At 39.0% G+C, this 21,017-nt stretch overlaps 1 protein-coding gene across 3 annotated transcripts in view; it reads right to left on the minus strand.

Moving 5' to 3' along the window:
* MICU2 (mitochondrial calcium uptake 2) overlaps positions 1-21,017 on the minus strand; it is a 270,237-nt gene that overhangs the window by 114,177 nt on the left and 135,043 nt on the right. Inside the window, exon 1 of one of the 3 annotated variants that reach the window (XM_043504292.1) lies at positions 16,806-17,085. The exons of the other annotated variants lie outside the window; for them this stretch is intronic. The gene's annotated coding sequence lies outside the window, so the exon portion shown is untranslated. Of the gene's footprint in view, positions 1-16,805; positions 17,086-21,017 lie in introns of those variants that run through there. 3 annotated transcript variants of the gene reach the window in all.

A 21,017-nucleotide genomic window follows, 5' to 3' on the forward strand; every position in this document is an offset into this window, starting at 1 on the left:
AGGAACAATGATTTCTTTCTGATCTGGCACTTTGAATATTTAAAAATATAGAGGTGAAAGGCAGGCACAACCCAAAGTCTTGAACAGATATAAAAATATACTGCAAAAACTAGTTTGCTATCAGGAAAGAAACTATTAATTCAGGCTATTGAAATCAGACTCCAAATGGTAAAGAAGAGTTCTCTAGACATAATGAAAAATGAGAAAGAGTGGCTACTTACAACAGTAAAGTAAGGTTTAAATAAAAGCTTTTATAATTCAAAAATCATTTACAAAGTAACAGAGAAAAAGAAAAAAATAAGAACCCCCCGCCCCCCAATTGCAGTTGTATAAGAATTATGCCCAATTTGAGGACATTAGATGCAAAACAAACCTTTTGAGTTCTACATGCCTCTAGCTTTCATCCAGATCATACCACTCGATCCATTGTCTACAGCCAAGCGCTACGATATAACTGCATTTGCTCCAACCCCTCAGACAGAGACAAACACCTACAAGATCTCTATCATGCATTCCTACAACTACAATACCCACCTGCTGAAGTGAAGAAACAGATTGACAGAGCCAGAAGAGTACCCAGAAGTCACCTACTACAGGACAGGCCCAACAAAGAAAACAACAGAACGCCACTAGCCATCACCTTCAGCCCCCAACTAAAACCTCTCCAACGCATCATCAAGGATCTACAACCTATACTGAAGGACGACCCATCACTCTCACAGATCTTGGGAGACAGACCAGTCCTTGCTTACAGACAGCCCCCCAATCTGAAGCAAATACTCACCAGCAACCACACACCACACAACAGAACCACTAACCCAGGAACCTATCCTTGCAACAAATCCGTTGCCAACTCTGTCCACATATCTATTCAGGGGATACCATCATAGGGCCTAATCACATCAGCCACACTATCAGAGGCTCGTTCACCTGCGCATCTACCAATGTGATATATGCCATCATGTGCCAGCAATGCCCCTCTGCCATGTACATTGGCCAAACTGGACAGTCTCTACGTAAAAGAATGAATGGATATAAATCAGACGTCAAGAATTATAACATTCAAAAACCAGTTGGAGAACACTTCAATCTCTCTGGTCACTCGATCACAGATCTTAGAGTGGCTATACTTCAACAAAAAAGCTTCAAAAACAGACTCCAACGAGAGACTGCTGAATTGGAATTAATTTGCAAACTGGATACAATTAACTTAGGCTTGAATAGAGACTGGGAAGAAAGCTTATGCTCTAATAAATTTGTTAGTCTCTAAGGTGCCACCGGTACTCCTTTCTTTTTGCGAATACAGACTAACACGGCTGCTACTCTGAAACTTTTGAGTTCTGTGACATAAAGCTATGGTCTGCTTTATTTTCCCGTCTCTGAAATTATGGGGCTAAATCCTCCATTGGTATAAACTAGCATAGCTCCATGATGCTCTGGCCGATGGGCTTTATAATAAAGCATATATTTTTTTTTTGGTTAGTTTTCACTTTTCTGTTTGGTTACTGGTAGTTTCCTCAGCACACTAAAGTAATTCAAAAATTCTAACTTGTGGTCCTATGTCTAGTCAGGCAACCTTACAATCTGCATGAAAGACAAAGGCTCCTATTTCACTCTAAAATGTCAGAAGAAAAAAGGTTTTGCAGGAGTAAGGAGGAGGACCAAATGTGCAGAGGGAGCACAATGTGAACATAAAATGTTTGCAGTTATTTAATATCCTACTGCATCATATTTGTTCTTTCTTCCATTCACTCAATTGCACAGAGCAGATTTTCAGCACACTGAAGGGTTGGAAGGGGAACATACTAACTAAGAAAAATCATAGGATCCATAAAGCAATACTTCAAAATCATGGATAAACTTGACTTTTCCAGTAGTATATTGCACAGAAAAATGCCTGTGGAAACTAAAGGCAGGCATCGCCTAAAATGGGTCTGCACTCTATATGGGATTCCCTTTACAGAGAAATGGAATTCAAAAACCTTAGTATAAGACCTTATTCACCTGAAATTGGGTGAAAGAAATCTGCTCTTCTAAAATGAAATTAATAACTAAACATGCTTTCCAACTTTGAACTACAGGAACGTTTTGTTAAGTCTATCAATATAAGGCAGTCATTCCAGAACCTTTTTTTTTTTTAAAAACCAAGTATATTCATAACAAGCATGATATACTCCTTAAGCAGAGCTTTTTTAACCAGGGAGAGGAGAAGAGCAGAGAATTCCTTGAAGTCCATCAGGGACATCGCCATACAGATTAAATTTACCTGGGGAGTGCACATATACTAACATAATGGGTGCAATAGAGAACTCTAAAGTAGACAGATTAGATATACAGAAAAGAAAGCTATTTGAAAATATTTCCTTTTGTTTGAATTTCTTTTCCTACTTTGATTCCACTTCATGTCCTCCAGGTATTCCATTAAATCTTTATCCACTTCATCTCATATCTTCTAGAAGGTTACAATGATTTTGCGTTTGCTGTCCAACAAGTCTAATACGTCAAACTATTTGTCAAAAGATCAATATTTTTCGATCAACTCAAAACTGGAGAAGCAAATTGCTGCTATGTGCACTAAATGAGTTTCACATCTCTGTATTATTTCACACAATAATTAAAGACCAACAAATACCCACCCTAATATGTTTCAGCCAAAATCTTCCTCCTAAAATAACTAAGCTACGTTATTTTGGCCACATTGTGCATGACACAGAGTATTCTGGATTATTGTCTAGGCTGTTAAATGTATATTGTAATATAGTACATTGAATCTGTTGAGCAGCAAACTCTCTACAATTTTTCAAACTGCCAACGTGATGGAAGAGCAGCCTTACTTCCTTCTCCTAGCCAATAGGGATGGAAACTGTTTGGAAGGAAGGGTCTGATGCAGAAAGCCCTCTCTCTGTGGAAAGTCATTGTTTCAAGAGGAACTAGAGAGCTGCATGAGCAGCAGGAAGCTGAGCAAGGAAGCAGACTGTGACTGGCAGATAGGGTTGCCAACCCTTCAGGTTTGCCCTGGAGTCTCCGGGAATTAATCTTTCATTAAAGATTATGTCATGTGATGAAACCTCCAGGAATACGTCCAACCAAAATTGGCAACCCTACCGGCAGATATTTCAGCAGAGTTCTGTGAGGAATTTGTTGGGAAACAGCAGAGACAGGGAAGGGGTCCTAGAGCCTGAGGGTTACATAGAAAGGGGCTCAAAAGAAGTTCTTGTACAGCAGCTAGACAAGGGAGAATAACTTGAAGAAAGTTCATTGCATTCATAGTGCCCTAGAAACAGGGAATTAGCCACAGAAGAGGTTAGCTTGCTATGATAGGCTGTTGGCTCTAGAGAGGAAGAACTGCTGACCTTGTGAAAGGTAAATACAGAGACTGGGAGAGGTGCTGGCTTTGGGGTGCTGGAATATAACTGCTTCCCACAGTTGCAGCAACCTCCTGCTAGCAGAAACTGTGCATGAATCACTGCAACAACTCTTCTGCAATATCTGCCAGTCACAGTCTGCTTCCTTGCTAAGCTTCCTGCTGCCCCCAACAAAACACTAGACTGATCCTGGCCAGGAAACTTGCAGGATACCTAACTGCTTGTAAAAGACAAATGTACTGAAAAGGAATCCCAGGACTTTTTCAGGACTAAACTAGGAATTCCCTAAGGTATTGGACCTAAGGAATTGCAACCTTGCCTATTCTGACAGTCCTCATAAGAGGAGGTTACTTTACTGTATCTGGAGGTTCTTTGAGATGGGTCATCCCTATCTGAGTTATGCACATGCGCCATATGCCAAGAGCCAGAGCTTTTAAAAATAGTAGCGTGTTGGTCCACACATGTGCCTTTGTATCACCTCGTAGTTTCAGTGGAGGCAATAAATGGCAGGGCAGATTGACCATTCCCTCAGTTCTGTCTCCACCACAAATCAACCAGGTCCACAGCAGAGGTAAAGGAGGGCGGGATTGGAATACAGATAGGGACCACATATATTGAAGAACCTCCAGTTACGGTAAGTAACCTCCTCTTCTTCTTCGAGTGATTATCCCGATTATATTCCACTGAGGGTGATTGACAAGCAGTACCTAATTAGGAGGAGGATGAGAGGAAGATGATGTAAATGAGGCATCTGTCTTGGAGTCTTACAAGAGGGCATATTAGGAGGAAAAGGCATGTACCAAACTCCATGTGGCCACCCTATATATGTCTGTGAGCAGCAGGTGGTGGAGCGTGGCTGTAGTAGATGCTTGCACTCGTGGAGTGGGCTTGGACCTCAATGGGTAGAGACAGATCCAACAAACGACAGCAGAACATAATGCACCCCAAAATCCACGTAGAAATCCTCTGAGTGGAAATGGTCTGGCCCTTAATCCTCTCCACTATAGCGACAAATAGTCTAAAAGACTTCCTGAATAGCTTTGTCTTTTGCAGGTCAAAGGCAATGGCCCTTTGGACATCAAGGGAGTGATGGCATCATTCCTCTGCTGAGGCATGTGGCTTAGGGAAGAAGTGTATAAATTGGCTGAGGTGAAAATGGGAAACCACCTTCAGCAGAAACCTGGGATGTAAGCATAGGGAAACTTTGTCTTTATGAAACATGGTGGAAGGGAGATTCTGCCATCATGGCCTCCCAATCTGTCTACTCTCTTTGCAGAGGTGATGGCTATCAGGAAGGCGACCTTCATGGAGAGAGGAGAAAGGGAGCAGGAGACCAGAGGTTCGAAGGGTAACTTCATCAGTGCCGTGAGGACAAGGTTGAGGGTTGGATGGAAGGGTATGATCATACAAGGCCCTTCCAGAATCTGACAGTCAATGGGTGAGTGAAAACTAAGTGCCCCTCACTCACAGGGCGGGAAAAGCACTAATAACTACTATGTGCACCTTGATGGAGCTGAGAGCAAGTCCTGACGCTTTCAGGGACAGGAGGTAGTCCAAGAGGAGAGGGATGCCGACGATCCCAGGAGCTATAGTCTTCTGGTGGGCCCAGAAGGTGAAATGTTTCCCCTTGACCTGGTAGGACTACCTTGTGGATTCTTTTCCTGCTACTTGAGAGGATGTCATACTGCCAAAGAATACTTCCATGCTAGTGAAGATGCCCATCCAAAAACCAGGCTCTCCGGTGAAGCGTCTGCAGACTGGGGCATCTGATCCTGCCGCTGTGCTGAGTGAGCAGTTTCAGGAAAGTCAGTAGCCTGAGTGAAGAATACCTTGACACACGAAGAAAAGGAGAAAACCAGAACTGGCAAGGCCAGAACACGGTGATCAGAATGATCATTGTCTCCTCCCGTTGAATCTTGTGGAGAATATGGGGCAGGAGCGGGTAGGCTTAATTGATTCAGCCCGACCAGTTAAGGACCAGGGTATCACATTAGGAGAGGGTCCAAGTGTGCTCCTGGAATAGTATGGGATGCATCTGGCATTGGTGTAGGAGGCAAAGAGATCCCTGGTTTGAGTCCCCCAGCGGTCAAAAATATCCAGGGGCATTAAACTCCCACTCTTGGTCAGTATCTGCAATCACATTCTGAGTCCCTGGGAGATAGGCTGCTGACAATAGGATACTGTATATGATGCACCATTTCTACACAAAGTGCTGGCAACTTTGGGCCTCCCTTGTTTATGTAGTAAATGATAGTGGTGTTAACATGATAAGAATATGGCAGGAGCGGCTGGGTGGGAGGAATGTGCAACATGCTCTCCTTACTGCCCAAAGCTCTAGAATATTGATGTGCATCCTGGATTCCCGAGCAGTCCAAGCCCTCTGTGTCATGTGGGCATCCCATCCATCAAGAGATGCATCCATAATGATCATTATATTAGGTGAGAATGTAAGGAAAGAAATCCCAGAGCAAACCTGATCCACGTTTGTCCACCACTGAAGGGAGAAGAGGACCTCATTGGGAAGAGTCAGAATGGTGTCCATGGAATGGAGTGTGGAAGAATGAGCGTTCTGTAAACACAGTTGTAGACAGCAGATATGAAGATGAGCATACCGCCATGGGGACAAGGAGGGAAAGACAAGTTCTGGCTGGAACAGAGGGGTTGGAAGTCACTGAGCAATTGTTCCAGCAGGATCCGGAACCTGTCCTCTGGTATATAGGCATGTGCAGAGACTACATCAATGTGTGCTATGATGAATTCCAGGGACTGTGTTGGGTCCAAAGTAGATTTTTTGGTGTTCATACTGACTCCCAGGGAGGGGAGGAACAGAAGCAGCTGGGATGCTGATACTCAAACTTCTCATCTGGACTGCGTTGCCAGCAGACCATTGTTGAGATAAGGGAAGACGAAGACTCCTTGATGCTGGAGGTGGGCTGCCACCATGGAGAAAACCTTGACAAAGACGTAGGAAGCAGCGAGTCCGAATGGCAGGACTTTGTATAAGAAGTTTTGAGTGTCCACGGTAAAGCTCAAGAATAGACTGTGGGTTGGGTGGATAGCTATTTGAAAGTAAGCATCTTGCATATCAGGAGCCGTAAACACATTCCTCTTTCTAGTGAGGGTATGATGGCTGCAAGTGTGACCATATGAAACTTTGGCTTGCGTACAAAGCAGTTGAGATGACTGATCTAGGATTGGTCTCCATCCTCCTTTTTTCTTGGGTACCAGGAAGTAGGTGGAGTTGAACCCTGTGCCCTGAAAGGTCATGGACTCTATTGCTCCTCTCTGCAGGAGGTAGTCCATCTCTATGGCAAAGACACTATTGTGAGAGTGGTCCCTGAGGTGGGATTGGGAAGGGTGAATGAGGTAGTGTTGTGAACTTGATGGGATAGCCATGTCGGATGATATCCAGGACCCACTCATCCATTGTTATCACACTCCATGCTAATACAAAGAGTCCTAAATGGCCCTTGAAGGGGGAGGGTTACTGGTAAGAGTGATGGAGTGCAAGGTGGGTGACAGCTCTTTAGAAGCACTCAGAAATATCACTTATGCGACCGCTGAGTGTGCTTCGTGGAGGACTGTGCTAACGGACCAGTCAAACGGGACCACCGAGTATTTTGATGCTTTTGGGGAGGCTCATAAGGTCACTGGTGGAAAAACAGAGGCGCTCTGTATTGCTGTGTGTACGATGTGGATAATAAAACTTTTGCTTGGGCACTGGTGTATAAATACCCAGAGACTGCAGGGTGACTCTAGATTCTTTGAGCAAGTGCAGGGAATCATCAGTTTTCTGATTGAAGAGGTAAGATTCATTGAAGGGGAGGTCCTCAATTGTGTTCTGCACCTCCCTAGGGAAACCTGAGGAATGTAATCAGGATTCCCTCCTCATGATGATCCCAGTAGCCATAGTACAGGAAGATGCGTCTGCTGGATCTACTGTAGTCTGGAGTGTTGTCCTGGCAATCAATTTACTTTCCTCCAGAATAGCCTGGAAGCGAGCATGGTCCTGTTGGGGCAGCTTGTCTGCAAAGTCTGCTAACTGGAGGATAATTCAAAAAGCCATATTTAGCTAGCAATGGCAGGTAGTTAGAGATGAGGAACTTAAGGCTGACTGAGGAAAAGACCTTGCGACCTAGAAGATCTAACCTCTTATCCTCCTTGTTGGTTGGACTGGAAAGCTTTTGAGGTTGCAACAGATAAAGCTGGATTAAGCTACACGTTTAAGTAAAAACAACCTCTAGTTTTAAGACATTGTCTCACCTTAAGCCTTTTTGGGACTGGACATTCTTGTCTGCAATTTTAGACGCATCTGGCATCCTATCATTTGCACTATACTGTTTATGACTTTATTTACTTGTTACTCAGGAAAGGGATACAGCACAGTTGTAACTAAACAAACATTTTAAATAAACAGCATAGCACCACCCCAGTACTACACAACCTAGCATTCATTAGGAGTTCAGGTACTGCTATAGAACTTGATTTCACAAACTTTTGGACTAGAGGCTAGAAAATTTGTGACTGAGCCAGAACACCACAAAAAATAAAGTAATACGACTTTCCAGGCCTGAGCCTATTCTCTTACAGTTTGGAAACAATCATTCAGAAGAACAGCCATCGCCACTGCAGTTTTAGCTAATTTTAAAAGGTGCTTTTCTCAGTTCAGTGGATTTATAAATACCCAAATGCCAATTTAAGCATACAGATTTAACAGTGGGGAGTGGTAGTGGTGGATTGACATTAGGATTCAATTACAGAAATTCTGCTCTCAGTTAAAGACAATGGTTTCTCTGGATTTAGACCAGTAGAATCCAGCCATATGCTATACCCAATTTAATAATTTTTTTTCATTACAAAATAGAATAATTTTAAGAAGTTTTCACTCATTCCACAGTATTTTTCTTCTTGGTTAGCTATCTGTAAAAGTGCTGGAACCTACATTTTTTTCATGCCATATAACATGCTTACTATTTTATCTCCTGCAATTCTGCTGTAATCAAATTTGGCTGGAAATATAAAAGGTCAAAGCTCAGAGCTCCTTTCAGTGTTTAATGTAGTTTATTCTAACACTAAAGTCCCACCTACTCACACAGAGATCAGGACCATGTTGCTTTATATATAAGGTATCAAAGGTCTTTCTACAGGAAAGTTTCATTTTGTTAACAGTAACAAATGTAACCTTATCTAACTGCTCATTAAAAATTTAATTAAATGCCAGAATACTATGGTACATGCCATTGTCTCTCTTACTCTTCTTATCAAGTACAAAACAACATAAATGTAAAAAATGCAGACATTTATCAACTTTGAATATCCATAGTGTTTTTGCTGGTCAGAAAATGAATCAGACTCATAGGACTGGAAGGGACCTCGCAAGGTCATCTAGTCCAGTCCCCTGCACTCATGGTAGGACTAAGTATTATCTAGATCATCCCTGTCAGGTGTTTGTCTAATCTCTTTGGGTGAAACTCTGCTGAATAAGGCGGCAGAATTTCTATGCTTCAGTAGCAGTTTCTAGATAATCTCAAGAGGTAGCCCCAAGTAAAATGCGTTATAGCTGTCAGGGATTTGGAGCAATCAAATTTTTGAATTGCTCAGCTCCAAACACCCATAATGACTGCTCCAGCTCCGCTCTGACTCAAATTAATTTTTAACTAAATAAAAAAGTGCATCCTGTAATTTTGAAAAAATATTTTTATTCAGACTTTTAAAACAATTTAAATGCCATCAACAATGATACAAACTAGAATCATTCATATTTCATTCTGTAAAAAATTATTGCAGCAAACAAGTCGTCTTTCATAGTCTGCAGCAAATAATTTAAAATTAACTTTAAAGCTGAAAACAGTCGCTCTACACTAGCTTGAGTTGTTGGCATGCTCAAAAGAATTCTACAGGCAGCCTGAATGCGGTGTGGGTAGCTGCGAATGGCCTCAAAAACAGACTTAACTTTTAGCCTACCAATAGACTCCATCGCCTCACAATCTTCCCAAAAGTTTCTCTCAAATAATGCTTCATTACAATTATGAATCGCAGAAACTCGACGGTGTCTTTCTTCTTTATCCAATTCCTTTTCGAAGGCGTCATCTTGTGAAGAATTGGTGCTTGAATTATCTCCATTTCCCTGTGATGGTTGAAGATGTCTCAGGGATGGACGCTCGAATAAGTTCAGAGTGGAGACGGAAGTTTGAGAACAGCCTGCTATTTCTGAAGGATGTGAACTTTCCGAAACCGCAAATTCGATTGTTGATCCTTTTGTTGCGTTTCATTTTCTTCAACCTCTTTCGCAGAATTCAAATGTAGCAATAGATTTTATTTTTTGAGTAGTCGAGCAATATCAAGGAGCCCTTCCTTTGCCTTTGGTATTTCTCTTGAGGTAAGAAGAATCCAATACTTTGGGTCAACAAACTCCAGCAAGGAAATGAATATTGTTAAAAAGCTTCTCTTCGCGTTTCTGCATGTTGGATAGAATTCCTTCTGCAATTTGTCCACCATTTTCTTGCAAGAATTTTGACAGTTTTAGCCATTCCTTCATGAAAACTCCCAGGGTTACATCAACAGCTTGAAGATTCATGGTTGTTTGGTTTGGCTTTGCCAAGAGGTCTCTCAGGTTCTTCAGTTCCTCCCATTCAGCTTTTGTTAACTTGAATTCTCTTGTTCCAGCAGCAGACACTTGTTCACAGTAAGATTGAAAAACGAGAAGCCAATCAATCATCGCAAATGTTGAACCCAGCGAGTCACAGTATCCAATGATTGAGTTACCCTATGTAGATCAAGCGGAACACTTTGAATACTTGGGGTTCATAGTTTGACAACGACTTGTCGAATTTTTGCCAGAAATTTCTTCACATGTTCTTTGTTCAGTCCATCCCAGATTGCCAACTGAAGAGTTGAATACCACACCTCATCAGTTGGACTTTTGAGTCATCCTCATGAAGCCATGTTGGAAGTATGAGGCTAGGGTCATTAACCCATTGCGCAGCAGCATCCATGTTGAGTTCGATTTCATCCATTCCTTTAGTTCCTTCTTCAGGCAAAATAGCTTCAGTTCTGTCCACATCCCTGTTCTCAGAGGTAGACATGGCTTCATTGTCCTCGCTGAAATTTTTGACGGCACACGTAATGTTTGCTGCATTATCAACGCAGATGCTCAGCACTTGCATTTCACTGATCCCAAATTTTTCTAAAATAGCTTTTACTTGACTTTTCATGTATGAAGAATTGTGACGCCCTTCAGTGTCGATTATGTCCAAGGTTTTTATCAGAGCATTATCTTTTCCTTCTTTGTTCTGAGCATTGATTGCAAGGACATTTCTGTTTCCATGGGTTGCCGCATCCATTTTCAGGTAGCACAATTTTTGCTCCAAAGCTTTCTTGAACTCTTGGTGACCAGACTCATATGTGCTGACAACTAAATGACGAACCGCATCGTGCCCCGTTGAAATGCCACGCTGCCAACCCATTTCACCTGCAATTTTTTGGAATCCTTTTTTCTTTAGACTGAAGGAAGTGAGCGGTGTTGAACTCAAGCAAACCATTTCCATCAGTCCTTCACGGAAAGTACTGGAATCCATGGTGACTATAACTTTTGAGGACTTCAAATATGAGTCAAGTTTTGTTTGCTCAATTTTGGGTTTCTTTTCAGATGAAGCTCCGCAAAAAATCTTTTCTCCGGGAGTTTTCAAAGAGCCAGATGAACGTCATTTAGCCGTGTCAACTTTCTGTTTTGCCTCATCTTCCTGGTCCTTTTTTTGTAACCAGAGCCGCATAGTTTTCAGAATAGTTACATTTTACATGCCGCCAAAGGTTGAAACTTTTCACGGCACTTGCTTCACTTGTCTTGAAGCTACATGGTTTGAGTTCGCCATTCATTTCCTTTTCCACCTTGCACATTGCTGATTTCTTCTTTGCTTTTCCCAAAAGCCCAAATTTGGGCTTTTCAAATTCAAAAGTAAAGATGTTATTGAGATCCTTTTCCGTAAATCAGCTATCAATCATGGGGGGCAGATTTGATTTTTTTTGTTGAAGCCATGGCCAAATCTTCTTGTGCTGCCACCACATCTAAATGGTTTTTGTTATGATCTTCGAAAAGCAATGAACAAAAGCATTACATTTTTTTTTATAATGTACCTTCTTGTGATATCTTAACCACTTTAGGGACTTCCCATTTATTCTGGATTTTCTGGATCGTATTTTCTTTACACAAAATTATTATTAAAATATATTTTAATATTTTAACATGTTTCTTGCAGTTTTAATGAAGTAAGAAGTATTTTTAATATACATAATTAATATAACTTTTATTTATACATTGCAAGTTAGTTTCTTACGAAATTTTGCAGTAAAAATATACGAAATATATTCCAAGTTTTTAATTAATATCTAAAAAATGCTTTAATATAGATATATTAATGAAATTTGGTATGTGCCATAGCGTTAGTTTGCGCTATTGCTGTTCTACAACATTAATTGTTGGGAAGTAATGAGGCTACACGTTACAAGATTGAAAATAAACTTTAACAGGAAAGTGGATTCAAATTGTAAGCACAGTTCTTTTAGGAAAGAGAGCAAATTTTTGGAAATATGTTTTTGCTTCATCAGCCTGAATAGATTATACAAGACAGAGCAAACAACAGGTTCTATCTTGTATAATGTTTCCAGCCCGATGAAGGAAAAAAATATATTTCCGAAAATTTGCTCTCTTTACTAAAAGTACTGTGCTTGCAATTTGAATCCACTTTCCCGTTAAAGTTTATTTCCAATGTTCTATCATACAACATCATTCAAATAAAATTATTTTAAATACAGGAGTTGTGAACTGGGGGGACTGGGCCAATTTTATTTAATATTTTTTTAAGTCTTTGACTATTTAACAGATAAAACCCTGGAATATGATTTAATGCTAAAACATGCATTAAAATGGTACTCAATTTATTTTGTATTATTAACTGTTCCCGAGAAAACCGTTTAAAAATTTTAATCTGCTTAGATGCTTAGAATGATACAAACAGTTTTACTTATTACTTATTTTTCAACTCTGGAACCATAAATTTTAAAATGTAATAATAAATAACCACCAAAAATTATTAACTTATTATGGAACATAATATTACCGCTCATAGGCAGGGGCAGTTGACAACAAGCCTTTCTTGAAATATGAAATAAAAATGACCAACAGCCAGTTTGGGACGCCTATGGTTTAAATAATTTTGGATAACGTAATATGGTAGCACATACTAATGCTAAGAAACAGACAATTTCATTAAAGCATTTTTTGAGATATTAATCAGAAATTAACTTTTCATCACCTCATTGAAGAGACTGTAGCTCCCTTAGGAAGAATTTTAGGACACGTGTTCACAGAAACGTTTTTTCTTAAAATGACCTACGGATTCACCCCCAAAGTTGCGTTGGACATTTTCCAATCACTCTGGATATATCACAAAAATCACTCCTAATTTATGCAAAAATGTTTACTGTATATTTATATGCCTGCTGCATGTAACTTTTTCAGTAAATTTAAAATTACAAACAACGTTACCAAAAGACCATTGAACAGATGACAAATAAAATAAGTCTGCTAGAGTGATATGGGAGCATGTACAAATGAACAAATGTACCAGTAACAGAAGCCCGTGTGAGAAGTGAGCTTAAGTGGTTAATATCTCTTGCAATATCTTAATACATCAATAAACAAAAACATTTTTTTTTGCAATATACCTGTTTGTGATATCTTAAATGTTGCGTCTTGCCTCACACTTTTCCACTATCGCAGCACTCAGCGCGTCTTGTTGATCAACTCTTACAAAAGAAGTATCAACACATACTAATCTATCTAACTAATCTACGTACTCGCCTAACCTTGGCACAAGGGTGAGAGCAGTCTGAAGTGTTGTCAGATGTCTGATAATTATCTGATTCTTTAATAAAACATATCTCGAAAAAACCTTGTAATTTTGTATCTGTACATTAAATCTTGATTTTGGCCAAAGTGAGAATACCTGTGACATATTACGTAAAGTGGTAAAATAGATGTTAATATCAATTGTTATACAATCTGAAACTTTCTGGCACCTTTAGGACTTTCTTGCTAAATATCATTCATTTTGAATTGAAAATTAAAAAAAAAACTGGAGCAGTTGAAAAGTCAAGATTTTCTGTGCTCCGGCTCCGCTCCAGCTCCAGGCAAAAACCTGCAGCTCCACTGCTCTGTGCTCTAGCTCCAGGCTCCGCTCCAAATCCCTGATAGCAGTGTCATCTCAATGGGACAAAGTCATTAACAACTGCAGCAAAATCCGCACCTAAATAAACTGTCAGACTTTTCTAGGCAAGCTTGGATGGAAAAAACACTCTTGGCCAGAACTTCTACCCAGACATCCAGGAGCAGCATGAGGTTTTGTAAGACACCTAAATTGTAAACCTGTTTCCCAAATGGTAGCCACCATCCCCTTAATCACATCGAATGTTCTAACACTCACCCATCTGTTGGTTGCTTTTCTCAACCTACCATTGTTATCTTAGATTAGTCCCCAGAAAGCTTCACTGAGCTATCCGTTACCAAAGGTCTAATCGCCAACATTTGTCATGAGGGTGATGTAATTTTTATACAATTTCAAACTTTTTTTTTTTTTTTTTGCTAACACCAACGAAATACACATACTTGGAGAAAAACCTCACTTTGTTAAGGATTCAACATCTCCCCCACTTCAAGTAAGGTCTGAAAGGGTTCCGAGTACATTTTCCTGAGTCATCCAAGTAGCCCTTCAACCAAAAAAGGAAGGCAAGACTCAACATTCCTGACATTTCTAAGGGAAAAAAAAGCAGAAAAACACCTTAACTGAAAAACAACGATGACAGCAACAATAAAAATCCTCCACAGCTTTCAAGCATTTATACATCATAAATAAGCAAAAGGGGGAACAATCCATTTCCCCCCTCTTTGTAGATCATCTTCAAAATAGGATTAAATAATGACAAATAAGTGGGTAAGTGGATCTGAGTGGCAACTTAAAAGGAATAGAGTTTAGATATAAAAACACCTATGAATAAAACAGAGCAGCTAAAACTCTTAATAAATAGGATAGAAAATTCAGATTTACTCAAAAGACTAACAGTAACAAAGATCTATTACTATTTTTAAAAATAGTCTTGTAAACATAATCAAAAATTACTTCTAGATCAACTTGGGCTTCTTTTTGTCTTTAATAGGCTCACAGAAGAAGAAATTAAACTACAAAGAACCACAGAAGAACCTCATAGTTATGAACACCAGAGTTATAAATTGACCAGTCAACCACACATCTCATTTGGAACCGGAAGTATGCAGTCAGACAGCAGAGACAGACAAAAAAAAAAAAAAAAGCAAACACTCTACAGTACAGTACTATGTTAAACACAAACTACTAAAAAAAAAGGGAAGTTTAAAAATAGATTTGACAAGGTAAGTAAACTGTTTCTGTACTTGTTTTGTGTAAATTAAGATGGTTAAAAGCAGCATTTTTCTTCTGCGTAGTAAAGTTTCAAACTGTATTAGGTCAATGTTCAGTTGTAAACTTTTAAATAAACCATAAAGCTTTGTTCAGTTACGAACAACCTCCATTCCCGAGGTGTTTGTAACTCTGAGGTTCTACTGTATGTTAATGTTAAGACTGTCTGAAATTCCATCCTTAGCTTGTTCTATTGTGCCGAGATACAGCAATGGCTTCAAACAGTGGGTGTTCCCAAACATACCATATGTTCTACAATACCATGGCACAACTGAATGAATTAAGCATGGAGTTTCATTCTTAATTATGAATTTAGTTGCTTTTGTAGTTTTAAGTCAAACCTTGAATGTTAATTTGAGAATTTTAATGGTAGAGCTACAATAGTTAATGGTGAATTAGACTTGAATGATGTCAGAAGAACCCTCCAGTGATGCAAGTGTTTTCGCTACTGTTGACACGGCAGCTGTTAGGGATCAGTTGTTAGGGAGCTATTGGACAGTGTGAGCATTATTTCAGAAGCTATGGTCTGCTGCTTGCATTGAGAAATGCTTAAGGGCAGCAATTTCTCCATTAATGTTCTTTCCTCTTCAAGTTAGTTTGAAATTTGTGCAACAAAACTGCTTAACTTCATGAATTTTATTTGGATGCATGGATTTTCTTTTGTATTTTGTATTGTATCAGCAACCTGGCTCTCAGGTGGCTGAACGGGACCCATAGTACTATTATTTTTGTTTAGTTTTCTTTCTGTATGGAGGATGACGTTGTGATGAATTAGGGATTCTATCTTTACCACTTCTGAATTTTGGAAGATTTTATGAAATTGTATCAAGAAATTACAGTCTCAAGGAAAGCCCTCATGTGAATCCCCCATGAGTTAACTGGGTTGTGCCATGTCTGTGCCAGGCCAGATATGACAGAACTCAACTATAATCTATTCAAAGTAAAACACAGTGGGACAATAGGTTTATTCTATCTGGGAGAAGACACTTCCTCCTCTTGTCAGAAGGGAGGGAGGTTTGCGAGAAATGGAAAATTAGCAAAAATCAGAACAAAAGAAGCAGGTGACTCCAGGAGGAGTCTATAAAAGGACTCACACAGGGGAATTGAGAGCCATTTTGCACCAGACTAAGATGAGCGAGTGAGGCTCCTGCAGGGGCAGTGTAGGCAAGTGCGGTGGAGAACCCTGCCTGTTTGCTTGACAGAACACAGATGATCCCCTTCCAAAGGAAGGGTGACCTAGTGAGGGATATATTGGATTTAGGATTATGATCTGTACTTTCCTGTCCTTTATCTGTAAAGGGTATAAAGGGATAGACTAAACAAAACAACATGTTTTTGTTGACACTTCACAACTACTGCATGCCCATGAGGTAGTTAAACTGTAAACCAGAAGCTTCACACCTTTGGGAGTGGAGTTCTGGGAGAGCGGTATATTCAAGTACTGAGGAGTCTGAAGGGTCAGTGTGGTGCACAGACAGTTAGGTGGCTGGATAGCAGGTTCCAACACTCACAAGGGGGATGTCAGATAGAATGTCTGCTCCCTGGGAATGTGCCTAGAGACCCTGAGATTGGGGCAGTGGCTGGATTCCGTTCAGGCTCCAGGAGCCTAAAACACCCCAGGGAATCCAGAGCACAGAAGTTTAGATTCTCCTCACAGCAATCTTCATGGATGGCTAGGAAGGGACACTCGCTAGGATCTGTGACAGCTGTCCTAATTATATACATTATTTTGTAAAGAAAAACCAGTTATGTATCTTTTTGAAAAGTAATTTTGAAATACATGTGTAGTAAGTGCAACGGAAAAAATGAGCTAAAAGCAAGAGTTAACTAGGTTATGCTCGTGACAGTAGAGTACAAACAGCATACCAGGGAAGACTTAAATATGTGCACAACACATGTGCATATAGAGAGTAGAATATTGTAGTCCAAACTATTTTTAAAATAAACGTACTGTGCTTCTTCCCTTGCATCTGTTAGTTTCTTTTTCCTTTCTTCTCCATTTTTCCTTCCTTTGCACACAGTGCAGTATCTTGGTATGTTATCACCTTTTTCTATGCATTTTCCCTTCAGTCCAGTTTTTCTGTGATGTTCAATAATATACATTTTTCAATCTATTTTCTCTCTAAGAACATTATTCCTTCTTCACTCTGGTCCCTTCCACATTGGGTTCACATCTGTCCTCTCTCCAGCTCCTCTTCTGCTTTTCCAGCTTGGTCTCCTTTTCTTTCTTTCCTTATCAGTTCACCCCTCTATACACCAAAAAGAAAAGGAGTACTTGTGGCACCTTAGAGGCTAACAAATTTATTTGAGCATAAGCTTTCGTGAGCTTATGCTCAAATAAGTCTCTAAGGTGCCACAAGTACTCCTTTTCTTTTTGCGAATACAGACTAACACGGCTGCTACTCTGAAGCCTCTATACACCCTCTCTCCTCACTTGCTCATTTTCCCCTCTATCCTCAACCCTTCACTGAGGGAAAGCTCCGAGTCCTCTTTTCCTTTCCCTCCCCTTTGGATACAATGAGAGGGCCATAAGCTGTTTTCTCCCTCCCCTCAGACACAGAGAGGAATGTTTCTCTTTTCCTCCTCCCACCATGGACGTCAGCAGATTTGGCAGGGTACAATGACTGCTCCGTTAACTGTGCTGTTTTAAGCATAAGTCAAGAAGACTGAAGTTCATAGTCTGTGTCCAGTTTAAACCACACTGGTGCAAGCAGGCTGCCTTGTAGCACTGAGGATGGATCCATGACTTCATGCTTAATCCATCCCCAGATTTAGTAAATCTTGTCCACTTCAGATTTCTGAGTTTGATGAAATTATGCAGTTCACATGTGTCACTAGTGTACTTCAAATTTAACCAAATGCAATTTGAAATTATCAAGATATAGAAGTCTTAAAGTCTAGATTTAAAATTGAAAACTTAATTTATCTTCAATCTGTGCTGCAAGTTTTGACGCATTTAGTGTATGAATGCACAGAATGAGAAATTAAAGCCTGAAGTCCCTAGGCTTAAAAATTTAAAAAACTTCACAGGTGATGAAGGTTTCAGACAAGAAATACTCAGGATACACACATGTAAGTTACTAAATGTATTTTATAAGATACTAACATTTAAAAAAGTAAATATCAGGGTAGATAAAAAAATTAAAATCTGATTTTTTATCTTCGATTTTTGTATTTAAATTAAATATGGGTTTATTTTAAAAAATAATTCACGTTTAATTTTAAATAAGTTTGACAATTTACGTTAAGGCCTAAGATTACTATAATCTATAAAATAATTTAAATTAAATTTAAAAAGCAACATTAAGCAGTATATGTTTGTGGCCAAGTTTTAAATAAAATCATATCACTGAACTGATGGGAGTCACTGGCTAAGCATGTGGAACCAGAGTTTGTTGAAGGAGTAAACCACTATTGACAGCAGTAGCCTCTTCTGCAGGTAAAGAGAGAATACTTTTATTCAACTAGTTCAGTTTAATGCTAGTTCATTCAAAGTTAAGAAACCAATTGTAGTTGAAAAAGCAAAAAAGCTTGTTTTCCTCTTCCAATCTATAGATAAAAACCTAAGTGAGAGGATGAGATCTACTAGTTCTAAAATCTTGGAGGACATGGTAACCAGAAACAATCAGTTCAATTCACTAACTATAGATAATACGTCCTTTGTTTAATAGATCTGTTAAATTTTAACTTCAGAACAGGTTTTGATAAAGTTTATTTCTTATGTACCTAGTATGTTTAAGTTTTATTTTACTAATAAACATTTTAAAATGTTTTTTGCATTTTTAACTGAATATGAATTTTCATCCAAATAAAGCTTGACACAAATCACAAGTAAAACATTAATCATCTAAAAAATAAGAAATGCATCATTATATCAAGGTTTCCTGCTTGCTGATTTAAATCAGGATTAAAATCAGCAAGCTACATCTCTGATTTAAATCAGTCCATCCTGCTAAAAACATATATGCTAAAAAAGGAAAAGCTCATGCTTTCACAATAAAAAAATCTGAGCCACATATCTTATAGATTCATTCAAATATACCAAGATACCAAAACCAATACCAAATCAAAAGGACCAGATCACAAACAAAATGTTCTTTTGAAGTGAATTAACCCATATGATTTCATTTCCACATTATATTTCTCTGGTTTGATCGAAGAGCTCAAATTGCAAGACTGGGCAGTGACCAACCAGAAAAAAATAAAATTTATTTCCATTTGAATAGGTTACAGCTATTAAGATTACTATGTCTAACAATTTGAAATTTAAAACACTACTATTGTACTGCCATAAACTTGTGAGTTCAAAATATTAAAGCCCTAACAAATTACAAAAATGAAATCAATAGAATATCAAAAGACTTTTTCACTGAAAGGATTATTGGGTACAGAATGGGTTACCAATGGAAGTCTACAATCAACCAAACACTGTTAAGACTGAGATGGCGTAGTATCCAAGGTCTCTTAGCATTGCTGGATATAACTACTTCAAAATGATAGGGGGCAGATTAGATGGACCAGTTCCTATTAAAGAAAACAGATAGCCACTATCCTCTCCTTCTTCAAATCTTTACATAAAAGACATATCTGCTGTGATGCTATAATTAATGATAACTAAGTTTGAGGCAGCAGTTGGATAATTATGTATTTATATCTTTGTGTCTAAAAATACCTCTATAAAATATGTATATATTTGAATTGTAAACCTCTCTCTCACTCTTTGCATTTCATTGGTCTTTGACTGTAAACACTTTGGTGCAAACAGCAGGACTTCCCATGTGTTTATACAGTGCCTAGAACAAGGAGACCTCAATCCTGATTTGGGGCTTTTGGGTATCACTACAATATAAGTAATAATAAGAGAAATAGTATATCAGTAAGCCTCAGTTCAAAACTTTTTAATTTCTACAGTTCAAATCCAGTGATCTTTGCTTTTGATTAGATCATTCTTAGGGTGATCAGGCAGCAAGTGTGAAAAATCGCGACAGGGGTAATAGGCACCTATATAAAAAAAAGCCCCGAATATTGGGATTGTCTCTATAAAACCAGGAGATCTGGTCACCCTAATTGTTCTTGAATATAAGCTGAAGACAAAATAGGAAGCAAAAAATAAATCCATAAAGAAAATATAATAAAGGCATGCAGGGTCTATAGGTTCTAACAAGACACAGAATCAACTCATTTAAAAATCATACATTTACACTTCAACTTGCAAGTTATCACACTGCACTACTTATACATTACACTACCTCAATAGTACATTGCTTGCACTCACTTTTTCAGAAGTACTAAATATATACAGAACAGAAAAAAGTCATATAAACACCTCAAAGGCAACATACACATGAAATAGATGTTTTGAGTTCTCTCAGAAAGCTCAACAGTCCATTAAAGTCAGAGGACAAGTGGAAAATGTATTGTATCTACTTCATGTAGATTGTATTCTGATTTAGATCCCTGCATGTTAACATGAGAAATGATACTAATTTTCTTCAGAGCACTTATTTTTATGCTAGTACAGTAATATTTATCTATAGCGATGAATATACCCAAGGACCGAACTACAGGCATGAAACCGATACAGGGACCTGAAAAACTGAGCAAAATGTTTTTAGAAGAAACCTTTCTTCTCCATAACTTTTCAGTTGACATACTAGGTCAGATTCTCAGCCATACTGACTTTACACTTGGGAGCAGCTGGGGGGATCTGGGGAGAAAAGTGCTTGTAATCCTGGGACTCCTTGGGCTTGAGGCTTTATGCCACATGAGAATTTGCCACTGTTGGATAGCTTTCCACTGCTTTGTGCAGCGCAGAAAGAGTTGGGCCTGAGAATCTGGCCCCCTGTGTTCAGATTTGTATTGCATTGTCAGGAATGTCACAACTCAATTTGATTACAAGCTCTTCAGGGCAGGGGCTGAGTCTTTCTTCCTTCAGAAAGTGCACATTTCCTTTTGGGCACTTCTGCAATCTCAAGAAGGTAATTTGCATAGTATTATCCATTTACCTAGTGCTTTATAGCTTCAAAAGCTTTTACTGTCAATATTGAATCTTACTCTCACGGAAGTCAAAGAAAAAAATCTAACTGACGTCAGTGGGAGGCAGCCTTATGACAGACAGATTATTGATGAGACCCAGACATGAAAGAACCACAGAAGCAGACAC

Source organism: Dermochelys coriacea, chromosome 1, assembly GCF_009764565.3.
Source record: "Dermochelys coriacea isolate rDerCor1 chromosome 1, rDerCor1.pri.v4, whole genome shotgun sequence".
In the NCBI taxonomy this organism is placed as follows: Eukaryota; Metazoa; Chordata; order Testudines; family Dermochelyidae; genus Dermochelys; species Dermochelys coriacea.